The sequence below is a fragment of the Somniosus microcephalus genome, chromosome 9, assembly GCF_052327205.1.
Source record: "Somniosus microcephalus isolate GS21.2 chromosome 9, FLI_Smic_1.0, whole genome shotgun sequence".
Taxonomy (NCBI): Eukaryota; Metazoa; Chordata; class Chondrichthyes; order Squaliformes; family Somniosidae; genus Somniosus; species Somniosus microcephalus.
The window spans coordinates 219764954-219777812 of NC_140995.1; the positions used below are offsets into that span (position 1 = coordinate 219764954).

The 12859-nt window shown below is 40.7% G+C and overlaps 5 non-coding genes across 5 annotated transcripts; all 5 read left to right on the plus strand.

The window, feature by feature from the left end:
- Nucleotides 1-308: 308 nt before the first annotated feature.
- trnastop-uca (transfer RNA opal suppressor (anticodon UCA)) lies at nucleotides 309-395 on the plus strand. Its single transcript has one exon. It is a non-coding gene; the product is annotated as a tRNA-Sec (tRNA).
- A 2758-nt stretch (nucleotides 396-3153) lies between these two features.
- Nucleotides 3154-3240, plus strand: trnastop-uca (transfer RNA opal suppressor (anticodon UCA)). Its single transcript has one exon. It is a non-coding gene; the product is annotated as a tRNA-Sec (tRNA).
- Nucleotides 3241-5998: 2758 nt separating this feature from the next.
- Nucleotides 5999-6085, plus strand: trnastop-uca (transfer RNA opal suppressor (anticodon UCA)). Its single transcript has one exon. It is a non-coding gene; the product is annotated as a tRNA-Sec (tRNA).
- A 2758-nt stretch (nucleotides 6086-8843) lies between these two features.
- On the plus strand, nucleotides 8844-8930 carry trnastop-uca (transfer RNA opal suppressor (anticodon UCA)). The gene has a single exon. It is a non-coding gene; the product is annotated as a tRNA-Sec (tRNA).
- A 2743-nt stretch (nucleotides 8931-11673) lies between these two features.
- Nucleotides 11674-11760, plus strand: trnastop-uca (transfer RNA opal suppressor (anticodon UCA)). Its single transcript has one exon. It is a non-coding gene; the product is annotated as a tRNA-Sec (tRNA).
- Nucleotides 11761-12859: the final 1099 nt, after the last annotated feature.

The window sequence follows — 12859 nt, forward strand, 5'->3', positions numbered from 1 at the left end:
TAGAATCTTGTATGATTGTTTGTGGAGCTATTTCTCAGTTGTTTGTAACCCAGAATCAGTGGGTTGAAATCTTGCTTTGTGATATTAGTAATGGACATGATAACACCAACAACTTGCATTTATATAGCGCCTTCAACGTAGTAAAACATCCCAAATCGCTTCATAGCTTGACACGAAATTCCATTTTAACTGTTGTGATTTGACGATGTGTCGAGTGAATGAGTCAGAGAGAAAAAACAAATCACCACAAGTTAAATGTGATGACCTTGTCAGTGGTTTATATATTGATGGAGTGAGTTAAGTACAATGCCTGGATGAACCTCAGTGGTCTGGGGTGCAGGCTTCAAACCTGTAGCTGTCTAGCGACAGAGTGGCTCGATTCCACCTTCCAGGCGGTGTTCTTAACTCTCATCTTCAATACAGACTTAAAAAAAAATATTCTTTCCATTTAGGCCGGAGTGTGACTGCTCACAATATATACCAACAACAGCTTGTGTTTATTGAATCTTACAGACACAGAGGGAGGCCATTTGGCCTGTTGCGCCTCTTTGAAAGAGCTGTTCAATTTACTTCCACATCCCCAGCTTCTTCCCAATAACACTGCAAGTAAGTTCTCTTTCAAATAAATGTCCAATTAACTTTTGTAAGTTTGTGTAGGAACAGAGGAACAGGAGCAGGCCGTTCAGCCCCTTGGGCCTGTTTCATCATTCAATGAGATCATGGCTGATCTGCGATTTAACTCCATATACCCGACCTTGGCCCATATCCCTTAATAGCTTTGGTTAACAAAAACTTATCAATCTCCGATTTAAAATTAACAATTGATCTAGTATCAATTGCCATTTGTAGAAGAGAGTTCCAAACTTCTACCACCCTTTGTGTGTAGAAGTGTTTCCTAATTTCACTCCTGAAAGGTCTAGCTCTAATTTTTAGACTCTGCCCCCTAGTCCTAGAATCCCCAACCAGCGGAAATAGTTTCTCTCTATCTACCCTATCTGTTCCCCTTAATATCCTGAAAACGTCTGTCAAATCACCTCTTAACCTTCTAAATTCTAGGGAATACAACCTTAATTTATGTAATCTTTCCTCGAAACATAACCCTTGAAGTCCGGGTATCATTCTGGGAAACCTACACTGCACTCCCTCCAAGGCCAATATATCCTTCCTAAGGTGTGGTGCCCAGAACTGCTCCCAGTACTCCAGGTGTGGTCTAACCAGGGTTTTGTATTGCTGCAGCATAACTTCTACCCCCTTGTATTCTCGCCCTCTAGATATAAAGGCCAGCATTCCATTAGCTTTTTTGATTATTTTCTGTACCTGTTCATGACATTTTAATGGTCTATATACCTGAACCCGCAAGTCCTTTTGGACAGCCACTGTTTTTAGCTTTTCACCATTTAAAAATACCCTGTTCTGTCCTTTTCAGGTCCAAAGTGGATGACCTCACATTTTCTTACATTGAAATCCATTTGCCACCGTTTTGCCCATTCACTTAATCTATTAATATCCCTTTGTAATTTTATGCTTTCATCTATACTGCTCACAAGACCGCCCATCTTTGTGTCATCGCCAAATTTAGATATATGACTTTCTATGCCATCATCTAAGTCGTTAATAAATATTGTGAATAATTGAGGCCCCAACACAGATCCCTGTGGGACACCACTAGTCACATCCTGACAATTAGAGTACCTGCCCATTATCCCTACTCTCTGTCTCCTGCCGCTCAGCCAATTTCCTAACCAGGTCAATAATTTGTCCTCAATTCTGTGGGCTTCTACCTTAGTTAACAGTCTCTTATGTGCGACTTTATCAAATGCCTTCTGGAAGTCCATATAAATAACATCCATAGACATTCCCCTGTCCACTACTTTAGTCACCTCTTCACAAAATGCAATCAGGTTTGTCAGGCATGTCCTGCCTTTCACAAATTCATGCTGGCTCAACTGAAAATTTGCGAGGTGTTCAGTCACCCTATCCTTAATTATAGACTCGAGCAATTTCCTGACAACAGATGTTAGGCTAACTTGTCTATAATTCCCGGTTTCCTTCTCCCGCCATTCTTAAAAACTGGAGTGACATGCTCAACTTTCCAACCTAAAGGGTCGGTTCCTGAATCGAGAGAACTTTGGAAGATTATAGTTAGGGCATCTGCAATGTGCTCACCCACTTCCTTTAAAAACTCTGGAATGGAAACCATCTGGTCCTGGGGACTTGTCACTCTTTAATGCCATTATTTTCTTCATTACTGTTATTTTACTTACATTAATTTCATTGAGTCCCTGTTCCGATTCAATATTAGTTTCTTTGGGATTTCCAGCATGCTGTCCTCTTCTTCTCCTGTAAATACTGACGCAAAGTAATTATTCAATGTGTCCGCCATTTCCCCATTGTAATTGACAATATCACCACTTGCAGTTTTTAAGGAGCCAACATTGCTCCTGACCACTCTCTTTTTCTTGATGTGACGATAAAAATTGTTTGTATTAATTTTGAAATCCCTTGCAAGTTTCTTTTCATACTCCCTTTTTGTAGCTCTTGCTGTATGTTTTGTAACCCTTTGCTGTTCTTTGTATCTTTCCCATTCGCCAGGATCTGTGCTATTTTTGTATGCCCTTTCCTTTAGTTTCATGCTGTCCTTACCTCTTTAGTTGTCCACAGCTGTTTTTTTTTTGCAAGTAGTGCTGTTGCCCTTCAGGGGTATAAACTAGTTCTGTATCATATTAAATTTCTTTTTTTAAACATCTTCCACTGATCTTCTGTCATATTACCCAGTGACAGATTTGCTCAGTTTACTGTGGACAGTCTCTGCCTCATCCCATTGAAAGTCGGCCTTACCTAAGTCTAGAACCTTGTATGATTGTTTGTGGAGCTATTTCTCAGTTGTTTGTAACCCAGAATCAGTGGGTTGAAATCTTGCTTTGTGATATTAGTAATGGACATGATAACACCAACAACTTGCATTTATATAGCGCCTTCAACGTAGTAAAACATCCCAAATCGCTTCATAGCTTGACACGAAATTCCATTTTAACTGTTGTGATTTGACGATGTGTCGAGTGAATGAGTCAGAGAGAAAAAACAAATCACCACAAGTTAAATGTGATGACCTTGTCAGTGGTTTATATATTGATGGAGTGAGTTAAGTACAATGCCTGGATGAACCTCAGTGGTCTGGGGTGCAGGCTTCAAACCTGTAGCTGTCTAGCGACAGAGTGGCTCGATTCCACCTTCCAGGCGGTGTTCTTAACTCTCATCTTCAATACAGACTTAAAAAAAAATATTCTTTCCATTTAGGCCGGAGTGTGACTGCTCACAATATATACCAACAACAGCTTGTGTTTATTGAATCTTACAGACACAGAGGGAGGCCATTTGGCCTGTTGCACCTCTTTGAAAGAGCTGTTCAATTTACTTCCACATCCCCAGCTTCTTCCCAATAACACTGCAAGTAAGTTCTCTTTCAAATAAATGTCCAATTAACTTTTGTAAGTTTGTGTAGGAACAGAGGAACAGGAGCAGGCCGTTCAGCCCCTTGGGCCTGTTTCATCATTCAATGAGATCATGGCTGATCTGCGATTTAACTCCATATACCCGACCTTGGCCCATATCCCTTAATAGCTTTGGTTAACAAAAACTTATCAATCTCCGATTTAAAATTAACAATTGATCTAGTATCAATTGCCATTTGTAGAAGAGAGTTCCAAACTTCTACCACCCTTTGTGTGTAGAAGTGTTTCCTAATTTCACTCCTGAAAGGTCTAGCTCTAATTTTTAGACTCTGCCCCCTAGTCCTAGAATCCCCAACCAGCGGAAATAGTTTCTCTCTATCTACCCTATCTGTTCCCCTTAATATCCTGAAAACGTCTGTCAAATCACCTCTTAACCTTCTAAATTCTAGGGAATACAACCTTAATTTATGTAATCTTTCCTCGAAACATAACCCTTGAAGTCCGGGTATCATTCTGGGAAACCTACACTGCACTCCCTCCAAGGCCAATATATCCTTCCTAAGGTGTGGTGCCCAGAACTGCTCCCAGTACTCCAGGTGTGGTCTAACCAGGGTTTTGTATTGCTGCAGCATAACTTCTACCCCCTTGTATTCTCGCCCTCTAGATATAAAGGCCAGCATTCCATTAGCTTTTTTGATTATTTTCTGTACCTGTTCATGACATTTTAATGGTCTATATACCTGAACCCGCAAGTCCTTTTGGACAGCCACTGTTTTTAGCTTTTCACCATTTAAAAATACCCTGTTCTGTCCTTTTCAGGTCCAAAGTGGATGACCTCACATTTTCTTACATTGAAATCCATTTGCCACCGTTTTGCCCATTCACTTAATCTATTAATATCCCTTTGTAATTTTATGCTTTCATCTATACTGCTCACAAGACCGCCCATCTTTGTGTCATCGCCAAATTTAGATATATGACTTTCTATGCCATCATCTAAGTCGTTAATAAATATTGTGAATAATTGAGGCCCCAACACAGATCCCTGTGGGACACCACTAGTCACATCCTGACAATTAGAGTACCTGCCCATTATCCCTACTCTCTGTCTCCTGCCGCTCAGCCAATTTCCTAACCAGGTCAATAATTTGTCCTCAATTCTGTGGGCTTCTACCTTAGTTAACAGTCTCTTATGTGCGACTTTATCAAATGCCTTCTGGAAGTCCATATAAATAACATCCATAGACATTCCCCTGTCCACTACTTTAGTCACCTCTTCACAAAATGCAATCAGGTTTGTCAGGCATGTCCTGCCTTTCACAAATTCATGCTGGCTCAACTGAAAATTTGCGAGGTGTTCAGTCACCCTATCCTTAATTATAGACTCGAGCAATTTCCTGACAACAGATGTTAGGCTAACTTGTCTATAATTCCCGGTTTCCTTCTCCCGCCATTCTTAAAAACTGGAGTGACATGCTCAACTTTCCAACCTAAAGGGTCGGTTCCTGAATCGAGAGAACTTTGGAAGATTATAGTTAGGGCATCTGCAATGTGCTCACCCACTTCCTTTAAAAACTCTGGAATGGAAACCATCTGGTCCTGGGGACTTGTCACTCTTTAATGCCATTATTTTCTTCATTACTGTTATTTTACTTACATTAATTTCATTGAGTCCCTGTTCCGATTCAATATTAGTTTCTTTGGGATTTCCAGCATGCTGTCCTCTTCTTCTCCTGTAAATACTGACGCAAAGTAATTATTCAATGTGTCCGCCATTTCCCCATTGTAATTGACAATATCACCACTTGCAGTTTTTAAGGAGCCAACATTGCTCCTGACCACTCTCTTTTTCTTGATGTGACGATAAAAATTGTTTGTATTAATTTTGAAATCCCTTGCAAGTTTCTTTTCATACTCCCTTTTTGTAGCTCTTGCTGTATGTTTTGTAACCCTTTGCTGTTCTTTGTATCTTTCCCATTCGCCAGGATCTGTGCTATTTTTGTATGCCCTTTCCTTTAGTTTCATGCTGTCCTTACCTCTTTAGTTGTCCACAGCTGTTTTTTTTTTGCAAGTAGTGCTGTTGCCCTTCAGGGGTATAAACTAGTTCTGTATCATATTAAATTTCTTTTTTTAAACATCTTCCACTGATCTTCTGTCATATTACCCAGTGACAGATTTGCTCAGTTTACTGTGGACAGTCTCTGCCTCATCCCATTGAAAGTCGGCCTTACCTAAGTCTAGAATCTTGTATGATTGTTTGTGGAGCTATTTCTCAGTTGTTTGTAACCCAGAATCAGTGGGTTGAAATCTTGCTTTGTGATATTAGTAATGGACATGATAACACCAACAACTTGCATTTATATAGCGCCTTCAACGTAGTAAAACATCCCAAATCGCTTCATAGCTTGACACGAAATTCCATTTTAACTGTTGTGATTTGACGATGTGTCGAGTGAATGAGTCAGAGAGAAAAAACAAATCACCACAAGTTAAATGTGATGACCTTGTCAGTGGTTTATATATTGATGGAGTGAGTTAAGTACAATGCCTGGATGAACCTCAGTGGTCTGGGGTGCAGGCTTCAAACCTGTAGCTGTCTAGCGACAGAGTGGCTCGATTCCACCTTCCAGGCGGTGTTCTTAACTCTCATCTTCAATACAGACTTAAAAAAAAATATTCTTTCCATTTAGGCCGGAGTGTGACTGCTCACAATATATACCAACAACAGCTTGTGTTTATTGAATCTTACAGACACAGAGGGAGGCCATTTGGCCTGTTGCACCTCTTTGAAAGAGCTGTTCAATTTACTTCCACATCCCCAGCTTCTTCCCAATAACACTGCAAGTAAGTTCTCTTTCAAATAAATGTCCAATTAACTTTTGTAAGTTTGTGTAGGAACAGAGGAACAGGAGCAGGCCGTTCAGCCCCTTGGGCCTGTTTCATCATTCAATGAGATCATGGCTGATCTGCGATTTAACTCCATATACCCGACCTTGGCCCATATCCCTTAATAGCTTTGGTTAACAAAAACTTATCAATCTCCGATTTAAAATTAACAATTGATCTAGTATCAATTGCCATTTGTAGAAGAGAGTTCCAAACTTCTACCACCCTTTGTGTGTAGAAGTGTTTCCTAATTTCACTCCTGAAAGGTCTAGCTCTAATTTTTAGACTCTGCCCCCTAGTCCTAGAATCCCCAACCAGCGGAAATAGTTTCTCTCTATCTACCCTATCTGTTCCCCTTAATATCCTGAAAACGTCTGTCAAATCACCTCTTAACCTTCTAAATTCTAGGGAATACAACCTTAATTTATGTAATCTTTCCTCGAAACATAACCCTTGAAGTCCGGGTATCATTCTGGGAAACCTACACTGCACTCCCTCCAAGGCCAATATATCCTTCCTAAGGTGTGGTGCCCAGAACTGCTCCCAGTACTCCAGGTGTGGTCTAACCAGGGTTTTGTATTGCTGCAGCATAACTTCTACCCCCTTGTATTCTCGCCCTCTAGATATAAAGGCCAGCATTCCATTAGCTTTTTTGATTATTTTCTGTACCTGTTCATGACATTTTAATGGTCTATATACCTGAACCCGCAAGTCCTTTTGGACATCCACTGTTTTTAGCTTTTCACCATTTAAAAATACCCTGTTCTGTCCTTTTCAGGTCCAAAGTGGATGACCTCACATTTTCTTACATTGAAATCCATTTGCCACCGTTTTGCCCATTCACTTAATCTATTAATATCCCTTTGTAATTTTATGCTTTCATCTATACTGCTCACAAGACCGCCCATCTTTGTGTCATCGCCAAATTTAGATATATGACTTTCTATGCCATCATCTAAGTCGTTAATAAATATTGTGAATAATTGAGGCCCCAACACAGATCCCTGTGGGACACCACTAGTCACATCCTGACAATTAGAGTACCTGCCCATTATCCCTACTCTCTGTCTCCTGCCGCTCAGCCAATTTCCTAACCAGGTCAATAATTTGTCCTCAATTCTGTGGGCTTCTACCTTAGTTAACAGTCTCTTATGTGCGACTTTATCAAATGCCTTCTGGAAGTCCATATAAATAACATCCATAGACATTCCCCTGTCCACTACTTTAGTCACCTCTTCACAAAATGCAATCAGGTTTGTCAGGCATGTCCTGCCTTTCACAAATTCATGCTGGCTCAACTGAAAATTTGCGAGGTGTTCAGTCACCCTATCCTTAATTATAGACTCGAGCAATTTCCTGACAACAGATGTTAGGCTAACTTGTCTATAATTCCCGGTTTCCTTCTCCCGCCATTCTTAAAAACTGGAGTGACATGCTCAACTTTCCAACCTAAAGGGTCGGTTCCTGAATCGAGAGAACTTTGGAAGATTATAGTTAGGGCATCTGCAATGTGCTCACCCACTTCCTTTAAAAACTCTGGAATGGAAACCATCTGGTCCTGGGGACTTGTCACTCTTTAATGCCATTATTTTCTTCATTACTGTTATTTTACTTACATTAATTTCATTGAGTCCCTGTTCCGATTCAATATTAGTTTCTTTGGGATTTCCAGCATGCTGTCCTCTTCTTCTCCTGTAAATACTGACGCAAAGTAATTATTCAATGTGTCCGCCATTTCCCCATTGTAATTGACAATATCACCACTTGCAGTTTTTAAGGAGCCAACATTGCTCCTGACCACTCTCTTTTTCTTGATGTGACGATAAAAATTGTTTGTATTAATTTTGAAATCCCTTGCAAGTTTCTTTTCATACTCCCTTTTTGTAGCTCTTGCTGTATGTTTTGTAACCCTTTGCTGTTCTTTGTATCTTTCCCATTCGCCAGGATCTGTGCTATTTTTGTATGCCCTTTCCTTTAGTTTCATGCTGTCCTTACCTCTTTAGTTGTCCACAGCTGTTTTTTTTTTGCAAGTAGTGCTGTTGCCCTTCAGGGGTATAAACTAGTTCTGTATCATATTAAATTTCTTTTTTTAAACATCTTCCACTGATCTTCTGTCATATTACCCAGTGACAGATTTGCTCAGTTTACTGTGGACAGTCTCTGCCTCATCCCATTGAAAGTCGGCCTTACCTAAGTCTAGAATCTTGTATGATTGTTTGTGGAGCTATTTCTCAGTTGTTTGTAACCCAGAATCAGTGGGTTGAAATCTTGCTTTGTGATATTAGTAATGGACATGATAACACCAACAACTTGCATTTATATAGCGCCTTCAACGTAGTAAAACATCCCAAATCGCTTCATAGCTTGACACGAAATTCCATTTTAACTGTTGTGATTTGACGATGTGTCGAGTGAATGAGTCAGAGAGAAAAAACAAATCACCACAAGTTAAATGTGATGACCTTGTCAGTGGTTTATATATTGATGGAGTGAGTTAAGTACAATGCCTGGATGAACCTCAGTGGTCTGGGGTGCAGGCTTCAAACCTGTAGCTGTCTAGCGACAGAGTGGCTCGATTCCACCTTCCAGGCGGTGTTCTTAACTCCCATCTTCAATACAGACTTAAAGAAAAATATTCTTTCCATTTAGGCCGGAGTGTGACTGCTCACAATATATACCAACAACAGCTTGTGTTTATTGAATCTTACAGACACAGAGGGAGGCCATTTGGCCTGTTGCGCCTCTTTGAAAGAGCTGTTCAATTTACTTCCACATCCCCAGCTTCTTCCCAATAACACTGCAAGTAAGTTCTCTTTCAAATAAATGTCCAATTAACTTTTGTAAGTTTGTGTAGGAACAGAGGAACAGGAGCAGGCCGTTCAGCCCCTTGGGCCTGTTTCATCATTCAATGAGATCATGGCTGATCTGCGATTTAACTCCATATACCCGACCTTGGCCCATATCCCTTAATAGCTTTGGTTAACAAAAACTTATCAATCTCCGATTTAAAATTAACAATTGATCTAGTATCAATTGCCATTTGTAGAAGAGAGTTCCAAACTTCTACCACCCTTTGTGTGTAGAAGTGTTTCCTAATTTCACTCCTGAAAGGTCTAGCTCTAATTTTTAGACTCTGCCCCCTAGTCCTAGAATCCCCAACCAGCGGAAATAGTTTCTCTCTATCTACCCTATCTGTTCCCCTTAATATCCTGAAAACGTCTGTCAAATCACCTCTTAACCTTCTAAATTCTAGGGAATACAACCTTAATTTATGTAATCTTTCCTCGAAACATAACCCTTGAAGTCCGGGTATCATTCTGGGAAACCTACACTGCACTCCCTCCAAGGCCAATATCTCCTTCCTAAGGTGTGGTGCCCAGAACTGCTCCCAGTACTCCAGGGTTTTGTATTGCTGCAGCATAACTTCTACCCCCTTGTATTCTCGCCCTCTAGATATAAAGGCCAGCATTCCATTAGCTTTTTTGATTATTTTCTGTACCTGTTCATGACATTTTAATGATCTATATACCTGAACCCGCAAGTCCTTTTGGACATCCACTGTTTTTAGCTTTTCACCATTTAAAAATACCCTGTTCTGTCCTTTTCAGGTCCAAAGTGGATGACCTCACATTTTCTTACATTGAAATCCATTTGCCACCGTTTTGCCCATTCACTTAATCTATTAATATCCCTTTGTAATTTTATGCTTTCATCTATACTGCTCACAAGGCCGCCCATCTTTGTGTCATCGCCAAATTTAGATATATGACTTTCTATGCCATCATCTAAGTCGTTAATAAATATTGTGAATAATTGAGGCCCCAACACAGATCCCTGTGGGACACCACTAGTCACATCCTGACAATTAGAGTACCTGCCCATTATCCCTACTCTCTGTCTCCTGCCGCTCAGCCAATTTCCTAACCAGGTCAATAATTTGTCCTCAATTCTGTGGGCTTCTACCTTAGTTAACAGTCTCTTATGTGCGACTTTATCAAATGCCTTCTGGAAGTCCATATAAATAACATCCATAGACATTCCCCTGTCCACTACTTTAGTCACCTCTTCACAAAATGCAATCAGGTTTGTCAGGCATGTCCTGCCTTTCACAAATTCATGCTGGCTCAACTGAAAATTTGCGAGGTGTTCAGTCACCCTATCCTTAATTATAGACTCGAGCAATTTCCTGACAACAGATGTTAGGCTAACTTGTCTATAATTCCCGGTTTCCTTCTCCCGCCATTCTTAAAAACTGGAGTGACATGCTCAACTTTCCAACCTAAAGGGTCGGTTCCTGAATCGAGAGAACTTTGGAAGATTATAGTTAGGGCATCTGCAATGTGCTCACCCACTTCCTTTAAAAACTCTGGAATGGAAACCATCTGGTCCTGGGGACTTGTCACTCTTTAATGCCATTATTTTCTTCATTACTGTTATTTTACTTACATTAATTTCATTGAGTCCCTGTTCCGATTCAATATTAGTTTCTTTGGGATTTCCAGCATGCTGTCCTCTTCTTCTCCTGTAAATACTGACGCAAAGTAATTATTCAACGTGTCCGCCATTTCCCCATTGTAATTGACAATATCACCACTTGCAGTTTTTAAGGAGCCAACATTGCTCCTGACCACTCTCTTTTTCTTGATGTGACGATAAAAATTGTTTGTATCAATTTTGAAATCCCTTGCAAGTTTCTTTTCATACTCCCTTTTTGTAGCTCTTGCTGTATGTTTTGTGACCCTTTGCTGTTCTTTGTATCTTTCCCATTCGCCAGGATCTGTGCTATTTTTGTATGCCCTTTCCTTTAGTTTCATGCTGTCCTTACCTCTTTAGTTGTCCACAGCTGGGTTTTTTTTGCAAGTAGTGCTGTTGCCCTTCAGGGGTATAAACTAGTTCTGTATCATATTAAATTTCTTTTTTTAAACATCTTCCACTGATCTTCTGTCACATTACCCAGTGACAGATTTGCCCAGTTTACTGTGGACAGTCTCTGCCTCATCCCATTGAAAGCCGGCCTTACCTAAGTCTAGAATCTTGTATGATTGTTTGTGGAGCTATTTCTCAGTTGTTTGTAACCCAGAATCAGTGGGTTGAAATCTTGCTTTGTGATATTAGTAATGGACATGATAACACCAACAACTTGCATTTATATAGCGCCTTCAACGTAGTAAAACATCCCAAATCGCTTCATAGCTTGACACGAAATTCCATTTTAACTGTTGTGATTTGACGATGTGTCGAATGAATGAGTCAGAGAGAAAAAACAAATCACCACAAGTTAAATGTGATGACCTTGTCAGTGGTTTATATATTGATGGAGTGAGTTGAATACAATGCCTGGATGAACCTCAGTGGTCTGGGGTGCAGGCTTCAAACCTGTAGCTGTCTAGTGACAGAGTGGCTCGATTCCACCTTCCAGGCGGTGTTCTTGACTCTCATTTTCAATACAGACTTAAAAAAAATATTCTTTCCATTTAGGCCGGAGTGTGACTGCTCACAATATATACCAACAACGGCTTGTGTTTATTGAGCCTTACAGACACAGAGGGAGGCCATTTGGCCCGTCGCGCCTCTTTGAAAGAGCTGTTCAATTTACTTCCACATCCCCAGCTTCTTCACAATAGCACTGCAAGTAAGTTCTCTTTCAAATAAATGTCCAATTGATTTTGTAAGCTTGTGTAGGAACAGAGGAACATAGGAACAGGAGCAGGCCATTCAGCCCCTTGAGCCTGTTTCGTCATTCAATGAAATCATGGCTGATCTGCGATTTAACTCCATATACCCGACCTTGGCCCATATCCCTTAATAGCTTTAAGAACATAAGAAATAGGAGCAGGAGTAGGCCAATTGGCCCCTCGAGCCTGCTCCGCCATTCAATAAGATCATGGCTGATCTGATCCTAACCGCCAATCCACTATGACAGGACTATCTCCTGAATCTAACAGCATTAGACACATGAAAACAGGAGCAGGATCAGGCTACACGGCCCCTGGGCCCGCTCCGCTACCCACAGGGCCATGACCTATCCGAACCTAGACTCATGTCCAAATTCCTGCCCGCTCCCCGTAACCCTTAATTCCCTTTTCTACTAGGAAACTGTCTATTTCTGTTTTAAATTTATGTAATGATGTAGCTTCGACAGCTTTTTGGGGCAGCATATTCCATGGACCTACCACCCTCTGAGTGAAGTAGTTCCTCCTCATCTCAGTTTTGAAAGAGCAGCCCCTTATTCTAAGACTATGCCCCCTAGTTCTAGTTTCACCCATCTGGAACATCCTCCCTGCATCCACCCGATCCAACCCCTTCATAATCTTATATGTTTCAATAAGATCGCCTCTCATTCTTCTGAACTCCAATGAGTAGAGTCCCAATCTACTCAACCTCTCCTCATATGTCCATCCCCTCATCCCCGGGATTAATCGAGTGAACCTTCTTTGTACTGACTCGAGAGCAAGTATGTCCTTTCTTAAGTATGGACACCAAAACTGTATGCAGTATTCCAGGTGCGGTCTCACCAATAC